Below are 21,715 nucleotides of genomic sequence, written 5' to 3'. Positions count from 1 at the left end.
CTCTGCCTAGAAAGGCCCTACATGCCCCAAACTTGGTCTGGTCTGCTCATCAGAGGTCCCTCTACGGGCATGTTTTGGATTGGATTTAAAAAAAAAATGACCATATTTGTCTTCCCTTTTTGTCCGGCCCATAACTCTGCCTAGAAAGGACCTACATGCCCCAAACTTGGTCTGGTCTGCTCATCAGAGTCCCCTCTACGGGCGTGTTTTGGATTGGATTTTAAGATTTTTGACTATATTTGTCTTCCCTTTTTGTCTGGCCCATAACTCTGCCTAGAATGGCCCTACATGCCCCAAACTTGGTCTGGTCTGCTCATCAGAGTCCCCTCTACGGGCGTGTTTTGGATTGGATTTTTTTTTTTTTATGACTATATTTGTCTTCCCTTTTTGTCCGGCCCATAACTCTGCCTAGAAAGGCCCTACATGCCCCAAACTTGGTCTGGTCTGCTCATCAGTCCCCTCTACGGGCGTGTTTTGGATTAGATTTTTTTTTTTAAATGACTATATTTGTCTTCCCTTTTTGTCCGGCCCATAACTCTGCCTAGAAAGGCCCTACATGCCCCAAACTTGGTCTGGTCTACTCATCAGAGGTCCCTCTACGGGAATGTTTTGGATTGGATTTTTTTTTTAAATGACCATATTTGTCTTCCCTTTTTGTCCGGCCCATAACTCTGCCTAGAAAGGCCCTACATGCCCCAAACTTGGTCTGGTCTACTCATCAGAGGTCCCTCTACGGGCATGTTTTGGATTGGATTTTTTTTTTAAATGACCATATTTGTCTTCCCTTTTTGTCCGGCCCATAACTCTGCCTAGAAAGGCCCTACATGCCCCAAACTTGGTCTGGTCTGCTCATCAGAGTCCCCTCTACGTATGTGTTTTGGATTGGATTTTGAGATTTTTGACCATATTTGTCTTCCCTTTTTGTCCGGCCCATAACTCTGCCTAGAAAGGCCCTACATGCCCCAAACTTGGTCTGGTCTGCTCATCAGAGTCCCCTCTACGGGCATGTTTTGGATTGGATTTTAAGATTTTTGACCATATTTGTCTTCCCTTTTTGTCTGGCCGATAACTCTGCCTAGAAAGGCCCTACATGCCCCAAACTTGGTCTGGTCTGCTCATCAGAGTCCCCTCTACGTATGTGTTTTGGATTGGATTTTGAGATTTTTGACCATATTTGTCTTCCCTTTTTGTCCGGCCCATAACTCTGCCTAGAAAGGCCCTACATGCCCCAAACTTGGTCTGGTCTGCTCATCAGAGTCCCCTCTACGGGCATGTTTTGGATTGGATTTTAAGATTTTTGACCATATTTGTCTTCCCTTTTTGTCTGGCCCATAACTCTGCCTAGAAAGGCCCTACATTCCCCAAACTTGGTCTGGTCTGCTCATCAGAGTCCCCTCTACGGGCATGTTTTGTATTGGATTTTTTTTTTAAATGACCATATTTGTCTTCCCTTTTTGTCCGGCCCATAATTCTGCCTAGAAAGGCCCTACATGCCCCAAACTTGGTCTGGTCTGCTCATCAGAGTCCCCTCTACGTATGTGTTTTGGATTGGATTTTAAGATTTTTGACCATATTTGTCTTCCCTTTTTGTCCGGCCCATAACTCTGCCTAGAAAGGCCCTACATGCCCCAAACTTGGTCTGGTCTGCTCATCAGTCCCCTCTACGGGCGTGTTTTGGATTAGATTTTTTTTTTTAAATGACTATATTTGTCTTCCCTTTTTGTCCGGCCCATAACTCTGCCTAGAAAGGCCCTACATGCCCCAAACTTGGTCTGGTCTGCTCATCAGAGTCCCCTCTACGGGCGTGTTTTGGATTGGATTTTAAGATTTTTGACCATATTTGTCTTCCCTTTTTGTCCGGCCCATAACTCTGCCTAGAAAGGCCCTACATGCCCCAAACTTGGTCTGGTCTACTCATCAGAGGTCCCTCTACGGGCATGTTTTGGATTGGATTTTGAGATTTTTGACCATATTTGTCTTCCCTTTTTGTCCGGCCCATAACTCTGCCTAGAAAGGCCCTACATGCCCCAAACTTGGTCTGGTCTGCTCATCAGAGTCCCCTCTACGGGCATGTTTTGGATTGGATTTTAAGATTTTTGACCATATTTGTCTTCCCTTTTTGTCTGGCCCATAACTCTGCCTAGAAAGGCCCTACATGCCCCAAACTTGGTCTGGTCTGCTCATCAGAGTCCCCTCTACGTATGTGTTTTGGATTGGATTTTGAGATTTTTGACCATATTTGTCTTCCCTTTTTGTCCGGCCCATAACTCTGCCTAGAAAGGCCCTACATGCCCCAAACTTGGTCTGGTCTGCTCATCAGAGTCCCCTCTACGGGCATGTTTTGGATTGGATTTTAAGATTTTTGACCATATTTGTCTTCCCTTTTTGTCTGGCCCATAACTCTGCCTAGAAAGGCCCTACATTCCCCAAACTTGGTCTGGTCTGCTCATCAGAGTCCCCTCTACGGGCATGTTTTGGATTGGATTTTAAGATTTTTGACCATATTTGTCTTCCCTTTTTGTCTGGCCCATAACTCTGCCTAGAAAGGCCCTACATTCCCCAAACTTGGTCTGGTCTGCTCATCAGAGTCCCCTCTACGGGCATGTTTTGGATTGGATTTTTTTTTTAAATGACCATATTTGTCTTCCCTTTTTGTCCGGCCCATAATTCTGCCTAGAAAGGCCCTACATGCCCCAAACTTGGTCTGGTCTGCTCATCAGAGTCCCCTCTACGTATGTGTTTTGGATTGGATTTTAAGATTTTTGACCATATTTGTCTTCCCTTTTTGTCCGGCCCATAACTCTGCCTAGAAAGGCCCTACATGCCCCAAACTTGGTCTGGTCTGCTCATCAGAGTCCCCTCTACGGGCATGTTTTGGATTGGATTTTTTTTTTTAATGACCATATTTGTCTTCCCTTTTTGTCCGGCCCATAACTCTGCCTAGAAAGGCCCTACATGCCCCATACTTGGTCTGGTCTGCTCATCAGAGTCCCCTCTACGGGCATGTTTTGGATTGGATTTTAAGATTTTTGACCATATTTGTCTTCCCTTTTTGTCTGGCCCATAACTCTGCCTAGAAAGGCCCTACATGCCCCAAACTTGGTCTGGTCTGCTCATCAGAGTCCCCTCTACGGGCATGTTTTGGATTGGATTTTTTTTTTTAAATGACTATATTTGTCTTCCCTTTTTGTCCGGCCCATAACTCTGCCTAGAAAGGCCCTACATGCCCCAAACTTGGTCTGGTCTGCTCATCAGAGTCCCCTCTACGTATGTGTTTTGGATTGGATTTTAAGATTTTTGACCATATTTGTCTTCCCTTTTTGTCCGGCCCATAACTCTGCCTAGAAAGGCCCTACATGCCCCAAACTTGGTCTGGTCTGCTCATCAGTCCCCTCTACGGGCGTGTTTTGGATTAGATTTTTTTTTTTAAATGACTATATTTGTCTTCCCTTTTTGTCCGGCCCATAACTCTGCCTAGAAAGGCCCTACATGCCCCAAACTTGGTCTGGTCTGCTCATCAGAGTCCCCTCTACGGGCATGTTTTGGATTGGATTTTAAGATTTTTGACCATATTTGTCTTCCCTTTTTGTCTGGCCCATAACTCTGCCTAGAAAGGCCCTACATGCCCCAAACTTGGTCTGGTCTGCTCATCAGAGTCCCCTCTACGTATGTGTTTTGGATTGGATTTTGAGATTTTTGACCATATTTGTCTTCCCTTTTTGTCCGGCCCATAACTCTGCCTAGAAAGGCCCTACATGCCCCAAACTTGGTCTGGTCTGCTCATCAGAGTCCCCTCTACGGGCATGTTTTGGATTGGATTTTAAGATTTTTGACCATATTTGTCTTCCCTTTTTGTCTGGCCCATAACTCTGCCTAGAAAGGCCCTACATTCCCCAAACTTGGTCTGGTCTGCTCATCAGAGTCCCCTCTACGGGCATGTTTTGGATTGGATTTTTTTTTTAAATGACCATATTTGTCTTCCCTTTTTGTCCGGCCCATAATTCTGCCTAGAAAGGCCCTACATGCCCCAAACTTGGTCTGGTCTGCTCATCAGAGTCCCCTCTACGTATGTGTTTTGGATTGGATTTTAAGATTTTTGACCATATTTGTCTTCCCTTTTTGTCCAGCCCATAACTCTGCCTAGAAAGGCCCTACATGCCCCAAACTTGGTCTGGTCTGCTCATCAGAGTCCCCTCTACGGGCATGTTTTGGATTGGATTTTTTTTTTTAATGACCATATTTGTCTTCCCTTTTTGTCCGGCCCATAACTCTGCCTAGAAAGGCCCTACATGCCCCATACTTGGTCTGGTCTGCTCATCAGAGTCCCCTCTACGGGCATGTTTTGGATTGGATTTTAAGATTTTTGACCATATTTGTCTTCCCTTTTTGTCTGGCCCATAACTCTGCCTAGAAAGGCCCTACATGCCCCAAACTTGGTCTGGTCTGCTCATCAGAGTCCCCTCTACGGGCATGTTTTGGATTGGATTTTTTTTTTTAAATGACTATATTTGTCTTCCCTTTTTGTCCGGCCCATAACTCTGCCTAGAAAGGCCCTACATGCCCCAAACTTGGTCTGGTCTGCTCATCAGAGTCCCCTCTACGTATGTGTTTTGGATTGGATTTTAAGATTTTTGACCATATTTGTCTTCCCTTTTTGTCCGGCCCATAACTCTGCCTAGAAAGGCCCTACATGCCCCAAACTTGGTCTGGTCTGCTCATCAGTCCCCTCTACGGGCGTGTTTTGGATTAGATTTTTTTTTTTAAATGACTATATTTGTCTTCCCTTTTTGTCCGGCCCATAACTCTGCCTAGAAAGGCCCTACATGCCCCAAACTTGGTCTGGTCTGCTCATCAGAGTCCCCTCTACGGGCGTGTTTTGGATTGGATTTTAAGATTTTTGACCATATTTGTCTTCCCTTTTTGTCCGGCCCATAACTCTGCCTAGAAAGGCCCTACATGCCCCAAACTTGGTCTGGTCTACTCATCAGAGGTCCCTCTACGGGCATGTTTTGGATTGGATTTGGAGATTTTTGACCATATTTGTCTTCCCTTTTTGTCCGGCCCATAACTCTGCCTAGAAAGGCCCTACATGCCCCAAACTTGGTCTGGTCTGCTCATCAGAGTCCCCTCTACGGGCATGTTTTGGATTGGATTTTAAGATTTTTGACCATATTTGTCTTCCCTTTTTGTCTGGCCCATAACTCTGCCTAGAAAGGCCCTACATGCCCCAAACTTGGTCTGGTCTGCTCATCAGAGTCCCCTCTACGTATGTGTTTTGGATTGGATTTTGAGATTTTTTACCATATTTGTCTTCCCTTTTTGTCCGGCCCATAACTCTGCCTAGAAAGGCCCTACATGCCCCAAACTTGGTCTGGTCTGCTCATCAGAGTCCCCTCTACGGGCATGTTTTGGATTGGATTTTAAGATTTTTGACCATATTTGTCTTCCCTTTTTGTCTGGCCCATAACTCTGCCTAGAAAGGCCCTACATTCCCCAAACTTGGTCTGGTCTGCTCATCAGAGTCCCCTCTACGGGCATGTTTTGGATTGGATTTTTTTTTTAAATGACCATATTTGTCTTCCCTTTTTGTCCGGCCCATAATTCTGCCTAGAAAGGCCCTACATGCCCCAAACTTGGTCTGGTCTGCTCATCAGAGTCCCCTCTACGTATGTGTTTTGGATTGGATTTTAAGATTTTTGACCATATTTGTCTTCCCTTTTTGTCCGGCCCATAACTCTGCCTAGAAAGGCCCTACATGCCCCAAACTTGGTCTGGTCTGCTCATCAGAGTCCCCTCTACGGGCATGTTTTGGATTGGATTTTTTTTTTTAATGACCATATTTGTCTTCCCTTTTTGTCCGGCCCATAACTCTGCCTAGAAAGGCCCTACATGCCCCATACTTGGTCTGGTCTGCTCATCAGAGTCCCCTCTACGGGCATGTTTTGGATTGGATTTTAAGATTTTTGACCATATTTGTCTTCCCTTTTTGTCTGGCCCATAACTCTGCCTAGAAAGGCCCTACATGCCCCAAACTTGGTCTGGTCTGCTCATCAGAGTCCCCTCTACGGGCATGTTTTGGATTGGATTTTTTTTTTAAATGACCATATTTGTCTTCCCTTTTTGTCCGGCCCATAATTCTGCCTAGAAAGGCCCTACATGCCCCAAACTTGGTCTGGTCTGCTCATCAGAGTCCCCTCTACGTATGTGTTTTGGATTGGATTTTAAGATTTTTGACCATATTTGTCTTCCCTTTTTGTCCAGCCCATAACTCTGCCTAGAAAGGCCCTACATGCCCCAAACTTGGTCTGGTCTGCTCATCAGAGTCCCCTCTACGGGCATGTTTTGGATTGGATTTTTTTTTTTAATGACCATATTTGTCTTCCCTTTTTGTCCGGCCCATAACTCTGCCTAGAAAGGCCCTACATGCCCCATACTTGGTCTGGTCTGCTCATCAGAGTCCCCTCTACGGGCATGTTTTGGATTGGATTTTAAGATTTTTGACCATATTTGTCTTCCCTTTTTGTCTGGCCCATAACTCTGCCTAGAAAGGCCCTACATGCCCCAAACTTGGTCTGGTCTGCTCATCAGAGTCCCCTCTACGGGCATGTTTTGGATTGGATTTTTTTTTTTAAATGACTATATTTGTCTTCCCTTTTTGTCCGGCCCATAACTCTGCCTAGAAAGGCCCTACATGCCCCAAACTTGGTCTGGTCTGCTCATCAGAGTCCCCTCTACGTATGTGTTTTGGATTGGATTTTAAGATTTTTGACCATATTTGTCTTCCCTTTTTGTCCGGCCCATAACTCTGCCTAGAAAGGCCCTACATGCCCCAAACTTGGTCTGGTCTGCTCATCAGTCCCCTCTACGGGCGTGTTTTGGATTAGATTTTTTTTTTTAAATGACTATATTTGTCTTCCCTTTTTGTCCGGCCCATAACTCTGCCTAGAAAGGCCCTACATGCCCCAAACTTGGTCTGGTCTGCTCATCAGAGTCCCCTCTACGGGCGTGTTTTGGATTGGATTTTAAGATTTTTGACCATATTTGTCTTCCCTTTTTGTCCGGCCCATAACTCTGCCTAGAAAGGCCCTACATGCCCCAAACTTGGTCTGGTCTACTCATCAGAGGTCCCTCTACGGGCATGTTTTGGATTGGATTTTGAGATTTTTGACCATATTTGTCTTCCCTTTTTGTCCGGCCCATAACTCTGCCTAGAAAGGCCCTACATGCCCCAAACTTGGTCTGGTCTGCTCATCAGAGTCCCCTCTACGGGCATGTTTTGGATTGGATTTTAAGATTTTTGACCATATTTGTCTTCCCTTTTTGTCTGGCCCATAACTCTGCCTAGAAAGGCCCTACATGCCCCAAACTTGGTCTGGTCTGCTCATCAGAGTCCCCTCTACGTATGTGTTTTGGATTGGATTTTGAGATTTTTGACCATATTTGTCTTCCCTTTTTGTCCGGCCCATAACTCTGCCTAGAAAGGCCCTACATGCCCCAAACTTGGTCTGGTCTGCTCATCAGAGTCCCCTCTACGGGCATGTTTTGGATTGGATTTTAAGATTTTTGACCATATTTGTCTTCCCTTTTTGTCTGGCCCATAACTCTGCCTAGAAAGGCCCTACATTCCCCAAACTTGGTCTGGTCTGCTCATCAGAGTCCCCTCTACGGGCATGTTTTGGATTGGATTTTTATTTTAAATGACCATATTTGTCTTCCCTTTTTGTCCGGCCCATAATTCTGCCTAGAAAGGCCCTACATGCCCCAAACTTGGTCTGGTCTGCTCATCAGAGTCCCCTCTACGTATGTGTTTTGGATTGGATTTTAAGATTTTTGACCATATTTGTCTTCCCTTTTTGTCCGGCCCATAACTCTGCCTAGAAAGGCCCTACATGCCCCAAACTTGGTCTGGTCTACTCATCAGAGGTCCCTCTACGGGCATGTTTTGGATTGGATTTTTTTTTTAAATGACCATATTTGTCTTCCCTTTTTGTCTGGCCCATAACTCTGCCTAGAAAGGCCCTACATTCCCCAAACTTGGTCTGGTCTGCTCATCAGAGTCCCCTCTACGGGCATGTTTTGGATTGGATTTTTTTTTTAAATGACCATATTTGTCTTCCCTTTTTGTCCGGCCCATAATTCTGCCTAGAAAGGCCCTACATGCCCCAAACTTGGTCTGGTCTGCTCATCAGAGTCCCCTCTACGTATGTGTTTTGGATTGGATTTTAAGATTTTTGACCATATTTGTCTTCCCTTTTTGTCCAGCCCATAACTCTGCCTAGAAAGGCCCTACATGCCCCAAACTTGGTCTGGTCTGCTCATCAGAGTCCCCTCTACGGGCATGTTTTGGATTGGATTTTTTTTTTTAATGACCATATTTGTCTTCCCTTTTTGTCCGGCCCATAACTCTGCCTAGAAAGGCCCTACATGCCCCATACTTGGTCTGGTCTGCTCATCAGAGTCCCCTCTACGGGCATGTTTTGGATTGGATTTTAAGATTTTTGACCATATTTGTCTTCCCTTTTTGTCTGGCCCATAACTCTGCCTAGAAAGGCCCTACATGCCCCAAACTTGGTCTGGTCTGCTCATCAGAGTCCCCTCTACGGGCATGTTTTGGATTGGATTTTTTTTTTTAAATGACTATATTTGTCTTCCCTTTTTGTCCGGCCCATAACTCTGCCTAGAAAGGCCCTACATGCCCCAAACTTGGTCTGGTCTGCTCATCAGAGTCCCCTCTACGTATGTGTTTTGGATTGGATTTTAAGATTTTTGACCATATTTGTCTTCCCTTTTTGTCCGGCCCATAACTCTGCCTAGAAAGGCCCTACATGCCCCAAACTTGGTCTGGTCTGCTCATCAGTCCCCTCTACGGGCGTGTTTTGGATTAGATTTTTTTTTTTAAATGACTATATTTGTCTTCCCTTTTTGTCCGGCCCATAACTCTGCCTAGAAAGGCCCTACATGCCCCAAACTTGGTCTGGTCTGCTCATCAGAGTCCCCTCTACGGGCGTGTTTTGGATTGGATTTTAAGATTTTTGACCATATTTGTCTTCCCTTTTTGTCCGGCCCATAACTCTGCCTAGAAAGGCCCTACATGCCCCAAACTTGGTCTGGTCTACTCATCAGAGGTCCCTCTACGGGCATGTTTTGGATTGGATTTGGAGATTTTTGACCATATTTGTCTTCCCTTTTTGTCCGGCCCATAACTCTGCCTAGAAAGGCCCTACATGCCCCAAACTTGGTCTGGTCTGCTCATCAGAGTCCCCTCTACGGGCATGTTTTGGATTGGATTTTAAGATTTTTGACCATATTTGTCTTCCCTTTTTGTCTGGCCCATAACTCTGCCTAGAAAGGCCCTACATGCCCCAAACTTGGTCTGGTCTGCTCATCAGAGTCCCCTCTACGTATGTGTTTTGGATTGGATTTTGAGATTTTTGACCATATTTGTCTTCCCTTTTTGTCCGGCCCATAACTCTGCCTAGAAAGGCCCTACATGCCCCAAACTTGGTCTGGTCTGCTCATCAGAGTCCCCTCTACGGGCATGTTTTGGATTGGATTTTAAGATTTTTGACCATATTTGTCTTCCCTTTTTGTCTGGCCCATAACTCTGCCTAGAAAGGCCCTACATTCCCCAAACTTGGTCTGGTCTGCTCATCAGAGTCCCCTCTACGGGCATGTTTTGGATTGGATTTTTTTTTTAAATGACCATATTTGTCTTCCCTTTTTGTCCGGCCCATAATTCTGCCTAGAAAGGCCCTACATGCCCCAAACTTGGTCTGGTCTGCTCATCAGAGTCCCCTCTACGTATGTGTTTTGGATTGGATTTTAAGATTTTTGACCATATTTGTCTTCCCTTTTTGTCCGGCCCATAACTCTGCCTAGAAAGGCCCTACATGCCCCAAACTTGGTCTGGTCTGCTCATCAGAGTCCCCTCTACGGGCATGTTTTGGATTGGATTTTTTTTTTTAATGACCATATTTGTCTTCCCTTTTTGTCCGGCCCATAACTCTGCCTAGAAAGGCCCTACATGCCCCATACTTGGTCTGGTCTGCTCATCAGAGTCCCCTCTACGGGCATGTTTTGGATTGGATTTTAAGATTTTTGACCATATTTGTCTTCCCTTTTTGTCTGGCCCATAACTCTGCCTAGAAAGGCCCTACATGCCCCAAACTTGGTCTGGTCTGCTCATCAGAGTCCCCTCTACGGGCATGTTTTGGATTGGATTTTTTTTTTAAATGACCATATTTGTCTTCCCTTTTTGTCCGGCCCATAATTCTGCCTAGAAAGGCCCTACATGCCCCAAACTTGGTCTGGTCTGCTCATCAGAGTCCCCTCTACGTATGTGTTTTGGATTGGATTTTAAGATTTTTGACCATATTTGTCTTCCCTTTTTGTCCAGCCCATAACTCTGCCTAGAAAGGCCCTACATGCCCCAAACTTGGTCTGGTCTGCTCATCAGAGTCCCCTCTACGGGCATGTTTTGGATTGGATTTTTTTTTTTAATGACCATATTTGTCTTCCCTTTTTGTCCGGCCCATAACTCTGCCTAGAAAGGCCCTACATGCCCCATACTTGGTCTGGTCTGCTCATCAGAGTCCCCTCTACGGGCATGTTTTGGATTGGATTTTAAGATTTTTGACCATATTTGTCTTCCCTTTTTGTCTGGCCCATAACTCTGCCTAGAAAGGCCCTACATGCCCCAAACTTGGTCTGGTCTGCTCATCAGAGTCCCCTCTACGGGCATGTTTTGGATTGGATTTTTTTTTTTAAATGACTATATTTGTCTTCCCTTTTTGTCCGGCCCATAACTCTGCCTAGAAAGGCCCTACATGCCCCAAACTTGGTCTGGTCTGCTCATCAGAGTCCCCTCTACGTATGTGTTTTGGATTGGATTTTAAGATTTTTGACCATATTTGTCTTCCCTTTTTGTCCGGCCCATAACTCTGCCTAGAAAGGCCCTACATGCCCCAAACTTGGTCTGGTCTGCTCATCAGTCCCCTCTACGGGCGTGTTTTGGATTAGATTTTTTTTTTTAAATGACTATATTTGTCTTCCCTTTTTGTCCGGCCCATAACTCTGCCTAGAAAGGCCCTACATGCCCCAAACTTGGTCTGGTCTGCTCATCAGAGTCCCCTCTACGGGCGTGTTTTGGATTGGATTTTAAGATTTTTGACCATATTTGTCTTCCCTTTTTGTCCGGCCCATAACTCTGCCTAGAAAGGCCCTACATGCCCCAAACTTGGTCTGGTCTACTCATCAGAGGTCCCTCTACGGGCATGTTTTGGATTGGATTTTGAGATTTTTGACCATATTTGTCTTCCCTTTTTGTCCGGCCCATAACTCTGCCTAGAAAGGCCCTACATGCCCCAAACTTGGTCTGGTCTGCTCATCAGAGTCCCCTCTACGGGCATGTTTTGGATTGGATTTTAAGATTTTTGACCATATTTGTCTTCCCTTTTTGTCTGGCCCATAACTCTGCCTAGAAAGGCCCTACATGCCCCAAACTTGGTCTGGTCTGCTCATCAGAGTCCCCTCTACGTATGTGTTTTGGATTGGATTTTGAGATTTTTGACCATATTTGTCTTCCCTTTTTGTCTGGCCCATAACTCTGCCTAGAAAGGCCCTACATGCCCCAAACTTGGTCTGGTCTGCTCATCAGAGTCCCCTCTACGGGCATGTTTTGGATTGGATTTTTTTTTTAAATGACCATATTTGTCTTCCCTTTTTGTCCGGCCCATAATTCTGCCTAGAAAGGCCCTACATGCCCCAAACTTGGTCTGGTCTGCTCATCAGAGTCCCCTCTACGTATGTGTTTTGGATTGGATTTTAAGATTTTTGACCATATTTGTCTTCCCTTTTTGTCCAGCCCATAACTCTGCCTAGAAAGGCCCTACATGCCCCAAACTTGGTCTGGTCTGCTCATCAGAGTCCCCTCTACGGGCATGTTTTGGATTGGATTTTTTTTTTTAATGACCATATTTGTCTTCCCTTTTTGTCCGGCCCATAACTCTGCCTAGAAAGGCCCTACATGCCCCATACTTGGTCTGGTCTGCTCATCAGAGTCCCCTCTACGGGCATGTTTTGGATTGGATTTTAAGATTTTTGACCATATTTGTCTTCCCTTTTTGTCTGGCCCATAACTCTGCCTAGAAAGGCCCTACATGCCCCAAACTTGGTCTGGTCTGCTCATCAGAGTCCCCTCTACGGGCATGTTTTGGATTGGATTTTTTTTTTTAAATGACTATATTTGTCTTCCCTTTTTGTCCGGCCCATAACTCTGCCTAGAAAGGCCCTACATGCCCCAAACTTGGTCTGGTCTGCTCATCAGAGTCCCCTCTACGTATGTGTTTTGGATTGGATTTTAAGATTTTTGACCATATTTGTCTTCCCTTTTTGTCCGGCCCATAACTCTGCCTAGAAAGGCCCTACATGCCCCAAACTTGGTCTGGTCTGCTCATCAGTCCCCTCTACGGGCGTGTTTTGGATTAGATTTTTTTTTTTAAATGACTATATTTGTCTTCCCTTTTTGTCCGGCCCATAACTCTGCCTAGAAAGGCCCTACATGCCCCAAACTTGGTCTGGTCTGCTCATCAGAGTCCCCTCTACGGGCGTGTTTTGGATTGGATTTTAAGATTTTTGACCATATTTGTCTTCCCTTTTTGTCCGGCCCATAACTCTGCCTAGAAAGGCCCTACATGCCCCAAACTTGGTCTGGTCTACTCATCAGAGGTCCCTCTACGGGCATGTTTTGGATTGGATTTTGAGATTTTTGACCATATTTGTCTTCCCTTTTTGTCCGGCCCATAACTCTGCCTAGAAAGGCCCTACATGCCCCAAACTTGGTCTGGTCTGCTCATCAGAGTCCCCTCTACGGGCATGTTTTGGATTGGATTTTAAGATTTTTGACCATATTTGTCTTCCCTTTTTGTCTGGCCCATAACTCTGCCTAGAAAGGCCCTACATGCCCCAAACTTGGTCTGGTCTGCTCATCAGAGTCCCCTCTACGTATGTGTTTTGGATTGGATTTTGAGATTTTTGACCATATTTGTCTTCCCTTTTTGTCCGGCCCATAACTCTGCCTAGAAAGGCCCTACATGCCCCAAACTTGGTCTGGTCTGCTCATCAGAGTCCCCTCTACGGGCATGTTTTGGATTGGATTTTAAGATTTTTGACCATATTTGTCTTCCCTTTTTGTCTGGCCCATAACTCTGCCTAGAAAGGCCCTACATTCCCCAAACTTGGTCTGGTCTGCTCATCAGAGTCCCCTCTACGGGCATGTTTTGGATTGGATTTTTTTTTTAAATGACCATATTTGTCTTCCCTTTTTGTCCGGCCCATAATTCTGCCTAGAAAGGCCCTACATGCCCCAAACTTGGTCTGGTCTGCTCATCAGAGTCCCCTCTACGTATGTGTTTTGGATTGGATTTTAAGATTTTTGACCATATTTGTCTTCCCTTTTTGTCCGGCCCATAACTCTGCCTAGAAAGGCCCTACATGCCCCAAACTTGGTCTGGTCTGCTCATCAGAGTCCCCTCTACGGGCATGTTTTGGATTGGATTTTTTTTTTTAATGACCATATTTGTCTTCCCTTTTTGTCCGGCCCATAACTCTGCCTAGAAAGGCCCTACATGCCCCATACTTGGTCTGGTCTGCTCATCAGAGTCCCCTCTACGGGCATGTTTTGGATTGGATTTTAAGATTTTTGACCATATTTGTCTTCCCTTTTTGTCTGGCCCATAACTCTGCCTAGAAAGGCCCTACATGCCCCAAACTTGGTCTGGTCTGCTCATCAGAGTCCCCTCTACGGGCATGTTTTGGATTGGATTTTTTTTTTTAAATGACTATATTTGTCTTCCCTTTTTGTCCGGCCCATAACTCTGCCTAGAAAGGCCCTACATGCCCCAAACTTGGTCTGGTCTGCTCATCAGAGTCCCCTCTACGGGCGTGTTTTAGATTGGATTTTTTTTTTTAAATGACTATATTTGTCTTCCCTTTTTGTCTGGCCCATAACTCTGCCTAGAAAGGCCCTACATGCCCCAAACTTGGTCTGGTCTACTCATCAGAGGTCCCTCTACGGGCATGTTTTGGATTGGATTTTGAGATTTTTGACCATATTTGTCTTCCCTTTTTGTCCGGCCCATAACTCTGCCTAGAAAGGCCCTACATGCCCCAAACTTGGTCTGGTCTGCTCATCAGAGTCCCCTCTACGGGCATGTTTTGGATTGGATTTTAAGATTTTTGACCATATTTGTCTTCCCTTTTTGTCTGGCCCATAACTCTGCCTAGAAAGGCCCTACATGCCCCAAACTTGGTCTGGTCTGCTCATCAGAGTCCCCTCTACGTATGTGTTTTGGATTGGATTTTGAGATTTTTGACCATATTTGTCTTCCCTTTTTGTCCGGCCCATAACTCTGCCTAGAAAGGCCCTACATGCCCCAAACTTGGTCTGGTCTGCTCATCAGAGTCCCCTCTACGGGCATGTTTTGGATTGGATTTTAAGATTTTTGACCATATTTGTCTTCCCTTTTTGTCTGGCCCATAACTCTGCCTAGAAAGGCCCTACATTCCCCAAACTTGGTCTGGTCTGCTCATCAGAGTCCCCTCTACGGGCATGTTTTGGATTGGATTTTTTTTTTAAATGACCATATTTGTCTTCCCTTTTTGTCCGGCCCATAATTCTGCCTAGAAAGGCCCTACATGCCCCAAACTTGGTCTGGTCTGCTCATCAGAGTCCCCTCTACGTATGTGTTTTGGATTGGATTTTAAGATTTTTGACCATATTTGTCTTCCCTTTTTGTCCAGCCCATAACTCTGCCTAGAAAGGCCCTACATGCCCCAAACTTGGTCTGGTCTGCTCATCAGAGTCCCCTCTACGGGCATGTTTTGGATTGGATTTTTTTTTTTAATGACCATATTTGTCTTCCCTTTTTGTCCGGCCCATAACTCTGCCTAGAAAGGCCCTACATGCCCCATACTTGGTCTGGTCTGCTCATCAGAGTCCCCTCTACGGGCATGTTTTGGATTGGATTTTAAGATTTTTGACCATATTTGTCTTCCCTTTTTGTCTGGCCCATAACTCTGCCTAGAAAGGCCCTACATGCCCCAAACTTGGTCTGGTCTGCTCATCAGAGTCCCCTCTACGGGCATGTTTTGGATTGGATTTTTTTTTTTAAATGACTATATTTGTCTTCCCTTTTTGTCCGGCCCATAACTCTGCCTAGAAAGGCCCTACATGCCCCAAACTTGGTCTGGTCTGCTCATCAGAGTCCCCTCTACGTATGTGTTTTGGATTGGATTTTAAGATTTTTGACCATATTTGTCTTCCCTTTTTGTCCGGCCCATAACTCTGCCTAGAAAGGCCCTACATGCCCCAAACTTGGTCTGGTCTGCTCATCAGTCCCCTCTACGGGCGTGTTTTGGATTAGATTTTTTTTTTTAAATGACTATATTTGTCTTCCCTTTTTGTCCGGCCCATAACTCTGCCTAGAAAGGCCCTACATGCCCCAAACTTGGTCTGGTCTGCTCATCAGAGTCCCCTCTACGGGCGTGTTTTGGATTGGATTTTAAGATTTTTGACCATATTTGTCTTCCCTTTTTGTCCGGCCCATAACTCTGCCTAGAAAGGCCCTACATGCCCCAAACTTGGTCTGGTCTACTCATCAGAGGTCCCTCTACGGGCATGTTTTGGATTGGATTTGGAGATTTTTGACCATATTTGTCTTCCCTTTTTGTCCGGCCCATAACTCTGCCTAGAAAGGCCCTACATGCCCCAAACTTGGTCTGGTCTGCTCATCAGAGTCCCCTCTACGGGCATGTTTTGGATTGGATTTTAAGATTTTTGACCATATTTGTCTTCCCTTTTTGTCTGGCCCATAACTCTGCCTAGAAAGGCCCTACATGCCCCAAACTTGGTCTGGTCTGCTCATCAGAGTCCCCTCTACGTATGTGTTTTGGATTGGATTTTGAGATTTTTGACCATATTTGTCTTCCCTTTTTGTCCGGCCCATAACTCTGCCTAGAAAGGCCCTACATGCCCCAAACTTGGTCTGGTCTGCTCATCAGAGTCCCCTCTACGGGCATGTTTTGGATTGGATTTTAAGATTTTTGACCATATTTGTCTTCCCTTTTTGTCTGGCCCATAACTCTGCCTAGAAAGGCCCTACATTCCCCAAACTTGGTCTGGTCTGCTCATCAGAGTCCCCTCTACGGGCATGTTTTGGATTGGATTTTTTTTTTAAATGACCATATTTGTCTTCCCTTTTTGTCCGGCCCATAATTCTGCCTAGAAAGGCCCTACATGCCCCAAACTTGGTCTGGTCTGCTCATCAGAGTCCCCTCTACGTATGTGTTTTGGATTGGATTTTAAGATTTTTGACCATATTTGTCTTCCCTTTTTGTCCGGCCCATAACTCTGCCTAGAAAGGCCCTACATGCCCCAAACTTGGTCTGGTCTGCTCATCAGAGTCCCCTCTACGGGCATGTTTTGGATTGGATTTTTTTTTTTAATGACCATATTTGTCTTCCCTTTTTGTCCGGCCCATAACTCTGCCTAGAAAGGCCCTACATGCCCCATACTTGGTCTGGTCTGCTCATCAGAGTCCCCTCTACGGGCATGTTTTGGATTGGATTTTAAGATTTTTGACCATATTTGTCTTCCCTTTTTGTCTGGCCCATAACTCTGCCTAGAAAGGCCCTACATGCCCCAAACTTGGTCTGGTCTGCTCATCAGAGTCCCCTCTACGGGCATGTTTTGGATTGGATTTTTTTTTTAAATGACCATATTTGTCTTCCCTTTTTGTCCGGCCCATAATTCTGCCTAGAAAGGCCCTACATGCCCCAAACTTGGTCTGGTCTGCTCATCAGAGTCCCCTCTACGTATGTGTTTTGGATTGGATTTTAAGATTTTTGACCATATTTGTCTTCCCTTTTTGTCCAGCCCATAACTCTGCCTAGAAAGGCCCTACATGCCCCAAACTTGGTCTGGTCTGCTCATCAGAGTCCCCTCTACGGGCATGTTTTGGATTGGATTTTTTTTTTTAATGACCATATTTGTCTTCCCTTTTTGTCCGGCCCATAACTCTGCCTAGAAAGGCCCTACATGCCCCATACTTGGTCTGGTCTGCTCATCAGAGTCCCCTCTACGGGCATGTTTTGGATTGGATTTTAAGATTTTTGACCATATTTGTCTTCCCTTTTTGTCTGGCCCATAACTCTGCCTAGAAAGGCCCTACATGCCCCAAACTTGGTCTGGTCTGCTCATCAGAGTCCCCTCTACGGGCATGTTTTGGATTGGATTTTTTTTTTTAAATGACTATATTTGTCTTCCCTTTTTGTCCGGCCCATAACTCTGCCTAGAAAGGCCCTACATGCCCCAAACTTGGTCTGGTCTGCTCATCAGAGTCCCCTCTACGTATGTGTTTTGGATTGGATTTTAAGATTTTTGACCATATTTGTCTTCCCTTTTTGTCCGGCCCATAACTCTGCCTAGAAAGGCCCTACATGCCCCAAACTTGGTCTGGTCTGCTCATCAGTCCCCTCTACGGGCGTGTTTTGGATTAGATTTTTTTTTTTAAATGACTATATTTGTCTTCCCTTTTTGTCCGGCCCATAACTCTGCCTAGAAAGGCCCTACATGCCCCAAACTTGGTCTGGTCTGCTCATCAGAGTCCCCTCTACGGGCGTGTTTTGGATTGGATTTTAAGATTTTTGACCATATTTGTCTTCCCTTTTTGTCCGGCCCATAACTCTGCCTAGAAAGGCCCTACATGCCCCAAACTTGGTCTGGTCTACTCATCAGAGGTCCCTCTACGGGCATGTTTTGGATTGGATTTTGAGATTTTTGACCATATTTGTCTTCCCTTTTTGTCCGGCCCATAACTCTGCCTAGAAAGGCCCTACATGCCCCAAACTTGGTCTGGTCTGCTCATCAGAGTCCCCTCTACGGGCATGTTTTGGATTGGATTTTAAGATTTTTGACCATATTTGTCTTCCCTTTTTGTCTGGCCCATAACTCTGCCTAGAAAGGCCCTACATGCCCCAAACTTGGTCTGGTCTGCTCATCAGAGTCCCCTCTACGTATGTGTTTTGGATTGGATTTTGAGATTTTTGACCATATTTGTCTTCCCTTTTTGTCTGGCCCATAACTCTGCCTAGAAAGGCCCTACATGCCCCAAACTTGGTCTGGTCTGCTCATCAGAGTCCCCTCTACGGGCATGTTTTGGATTGGATTTTTTTTTTAAATGACCATATTTGTCTTCCCTTTTTGTCCGGCCCATAATTCTGCCTAGAAAGGCCCTACATGCCCCAAACTTGGTCTGGTCTGCTCATCAGAGTCCCCTCTACGTATGTGTTTTGGATTGGATTTTAAGATTTTTGACCATATTTGTCTTCCCTTTTTGTCCAGCCCATAACTCTGCCTAGAAAGGCCCTACATGCCCCAAACTTGGTCTGGTCTGCTCATCAGAGTCCCCTCTACGGGCATGTTTTGGATTGGATTTTTTTTTTTAATGACCATATTTGTCTTCCCTTTTTGTCCGGCCCATAACTCTGCCTAGAAAGGCCCTACATGCCCCATACTTGGTCTGGTCTGCTCATCAGAGTCCCCTCTACGGGCATGTTTTGGATTGGATTTTAAGATTTTTGACCATATTTGTCTTCCCTTTTTGTCTGGCCCATAACTCTGCCTAGAAAGGCCCTACATGCCCCAAACTTGGTCTGGTCTGCTCATCAGAGTCCCCTCTACGGGCATGTTTTGGATTGGATTTTTTTTTTTAAATGACTATATTTGTCTTCCCTTTTTGTCCGGCCCATAACTCTGCCTAGAAAGGCCCTACATGCCCCAAACTTGGTCTGGTCTGCTCATCAGAGTCCCCTCTACGTATGTGTTTTGGATTGGATTTTAAGATTTTTGACCATATTTGTCTTCCCTTTTTGTCCGGCCCATAACTCTGCCTAGAAAGGCCCTACATGCCCCAAACTTGGTCTGGTCTGCTCATCAGTCCCCTCTACGGGCGTGTTTTGGATTAGATTTTTTTTTTTAAATGACTATATTTGTCTTCCCTTTTTGTCCGGCCCATAACTCTGCCTAGAAAGGCCCTACATGCCCCAAACTTGGTCTGGTCTGCTCATCAGAGTCCCCTCTACGGGCGTGTTTTGGATTGGATTTTAAGATTTTTGACCATATTTGTCTTCCCTTTTTGTCCGGCCCATAACTCTGCCTAGAAAGGCCCTACATGCCCCAAACTTGGTCTGGTCTACTCATCAGAGGTCCCTCTACGGGCATGTTTTGGATTGGATTTTGAGATTTTTGACCATATTTGTCTTCCCTTTTTGTCCGGCCCATAACTCTGCCTAGAAAGGCCCTACATGCCCCAAACTTGGTCTGGTCTGCTCATCAGAGTCCCCTCTACGGGCATGTTTTGGATTGGATTTTAAGATTTTTGACCATATTTGTCTTCCCTTTTTGTCTGGCCCATAACTCTGCCTAGAAAGGCCCTACATGCCCCAAACTTGGTCTGGTCTGCTCATCAGAGTCCCCTCTACGTATGTGTTTTGGATTGGATTTTGAGATTTTTGACCATATTTGTCTTCCCTTTTTGTCCGGCCCATAACTCTGCCTAGAAAGGCCCTACATGCCCCAAACTTGGTCTGGTCTGCTCATCAGAGTCCCCTCTACGGGCATGTTTTGGATTGGATTTTAAGATTTTTGACCATATTTGTCTTCCCTTTTTGTCTGGCCCATAACTCTGCCTAGAAAGGCCCTACATTCCCCAAACTTGGTCTGGTCTGCTCATCAGAGTCCCCTCTACGGGCATGTTTTGGATTGGATTTTTTTTTTAAATGACCATATTTGTCTTCCCTTTTTGTCCGGCCCATAATTCTGCCTAGAAAGGCCCTACATGCCCCAAACTTGGTCTGGTCTGCTCATCAGAGTCCCCTCTACGTATGTGTTTTGGATTGGATTTTAAGATTTTTGACCATATTTGTCTTCCCTTTTTGTCCGGCCCATAACTCTGCCTAGAAAGGCCCTACATGCCCCAAACTTGGTCTGGTCTGCTCATCAGAGTCCCCTCTACGGGCATGTTTTGGATTGGATTTTTTTTTTTAATGACCATATTTGTCTTCCCTTTTTGTCCGGCCCATAACTCTGCCTAGAAAGGCCCTACATGCCCCATACTTGGTCTGGTCTGCTCATCAGAGTCCCCTCTACGGGCATGTTTTGGATTGGATTTTAAGATTTTTGACCATATTTGTCTTCCCTTTTTGTCTGGCCCATAACTCTGCCTAGAAAGGCCCTACATGCCCCAAACTTGGTCTGGTCTGCTCATCAGAGTCCCCTCTACGGGCATGTTTTGGATTGGATTTTTTTTTTTAAATGACTATATTTGTCTTCCCTTTTTGTCCGGCCCATAACTCTGCCTAGAAAGGCCCTACATGCCCCAAACTTGGTCTGGTCTGCTCATCAGAGTCCCCTCTACGGGCGTGTTTTAGATTGGATTTTTTTTTTTAAATGACTATATTTGTCTTCCCTTTTTGTCTGGCCCATAACTCTGCCTAGAAAGGCCCTACATGCCCCAAACTTGGTCTGGTCTGCTCATCAGAGTCCCCTCTACGGGCGTGTTTTGGATTGGACTTTAAGATTTTTGACCATATTTGTCTTCCCTTTTTGTCTGGCCCATAACTCTGCCTAGAAAGGCCCTACATGCCCCAAACTTGGTCTGGTCTGCTCATCAGAGTCCCCTCTACGGGCATGTTTTGGATTGGATTTTTTTTTTTAAATGACTATATTTGTCTTCCCTTTTTGTCTGGCCCATAACTCTGCCTAGAAAGGCCCTACATGCCCCAAACTTGGTCTGGTCTGCTCATCAGAGTCCCCTCTACGGGCATGTTTTGGATTGGATTTTTTTTTTTAAATGACTATATTTGTCTTCCCTTTTTGTCCGGCCCATAACTCTGCCTAGAAAGGCCCTACATGCCCCAAACTTGGTCTGGTCTGCTCATCAGAGTCCCCTCTACGGGCGTGTTTTGGATTGGATTTTAAGATTTTTGACCATATTTGTCTTCCCTTTTTGTCTGGCCCATAACTCTGCCTAGAAAGGCCCTACATGCCCCAAACTTGGTCTGGTCTGCTCATCAGAGTCCCCTCTACGGGCGTGTTTTGGATTTTAAGATTTTTGACCATATTTGTCTTCCCTTTTTGTCAGGCCCATAACTCTGCCTAGAAAGGCCCTACATGCCCCAAACTTGGTCTGGTCTGCTCATCAGAGTCCCCTCTACGGGCGTGTTTTGGATTGGATTTTAAGATTTTTGACCATATTTGTCTTCCCTTTTTGTCTGGCCCATAACTCTGCCTAGAAAGGCCCTACATGCCCCAAACTTGGTCTGGTCTGCTCATCAGAGTCCCCTCTACGGGCGTGTTTTGGATTGGATTTTTTTTTTTAAATGACTATATTTGTCTTCCCTTTTTGTCCGGCCCATAACTCTGCCTAGAAAGGCCCTACATGCCCCAAACTTGGTCTGGTCTGCTCATCAGAGTCCCCTCTACGGGCGTGTTTTGGATTGGATTTTAAGATTTTTGACCATATTTGTCTTCCCTTTTTGTCTGGCCCATAACTCTGCATAGAAAGGCCCTACATGCCCCAAACTTGGTCTGGTCTGCTCATCAGAGTCCCCTCTACGGGCGTGTTTTGGATTGGATTTTAAGATTTTTGACCATATT

This window comes from Osmerus eperlanus, chromosome 22 (assembly GCF_963692335.1).
Source record: "Osmerus eperlanus chromosome 22, fOsmEpe2.1, whole genome shotgun sequence".
NCBI classification, from domain to species: Eukaryota; Metazoa; Chordata; class Actinopteri; order Osmeriformes; family Osmeridae; genus Osmerus; species Osmerus eperlanus.
This window is presented reverse-complemented; position numbering follows the sequence as displayed.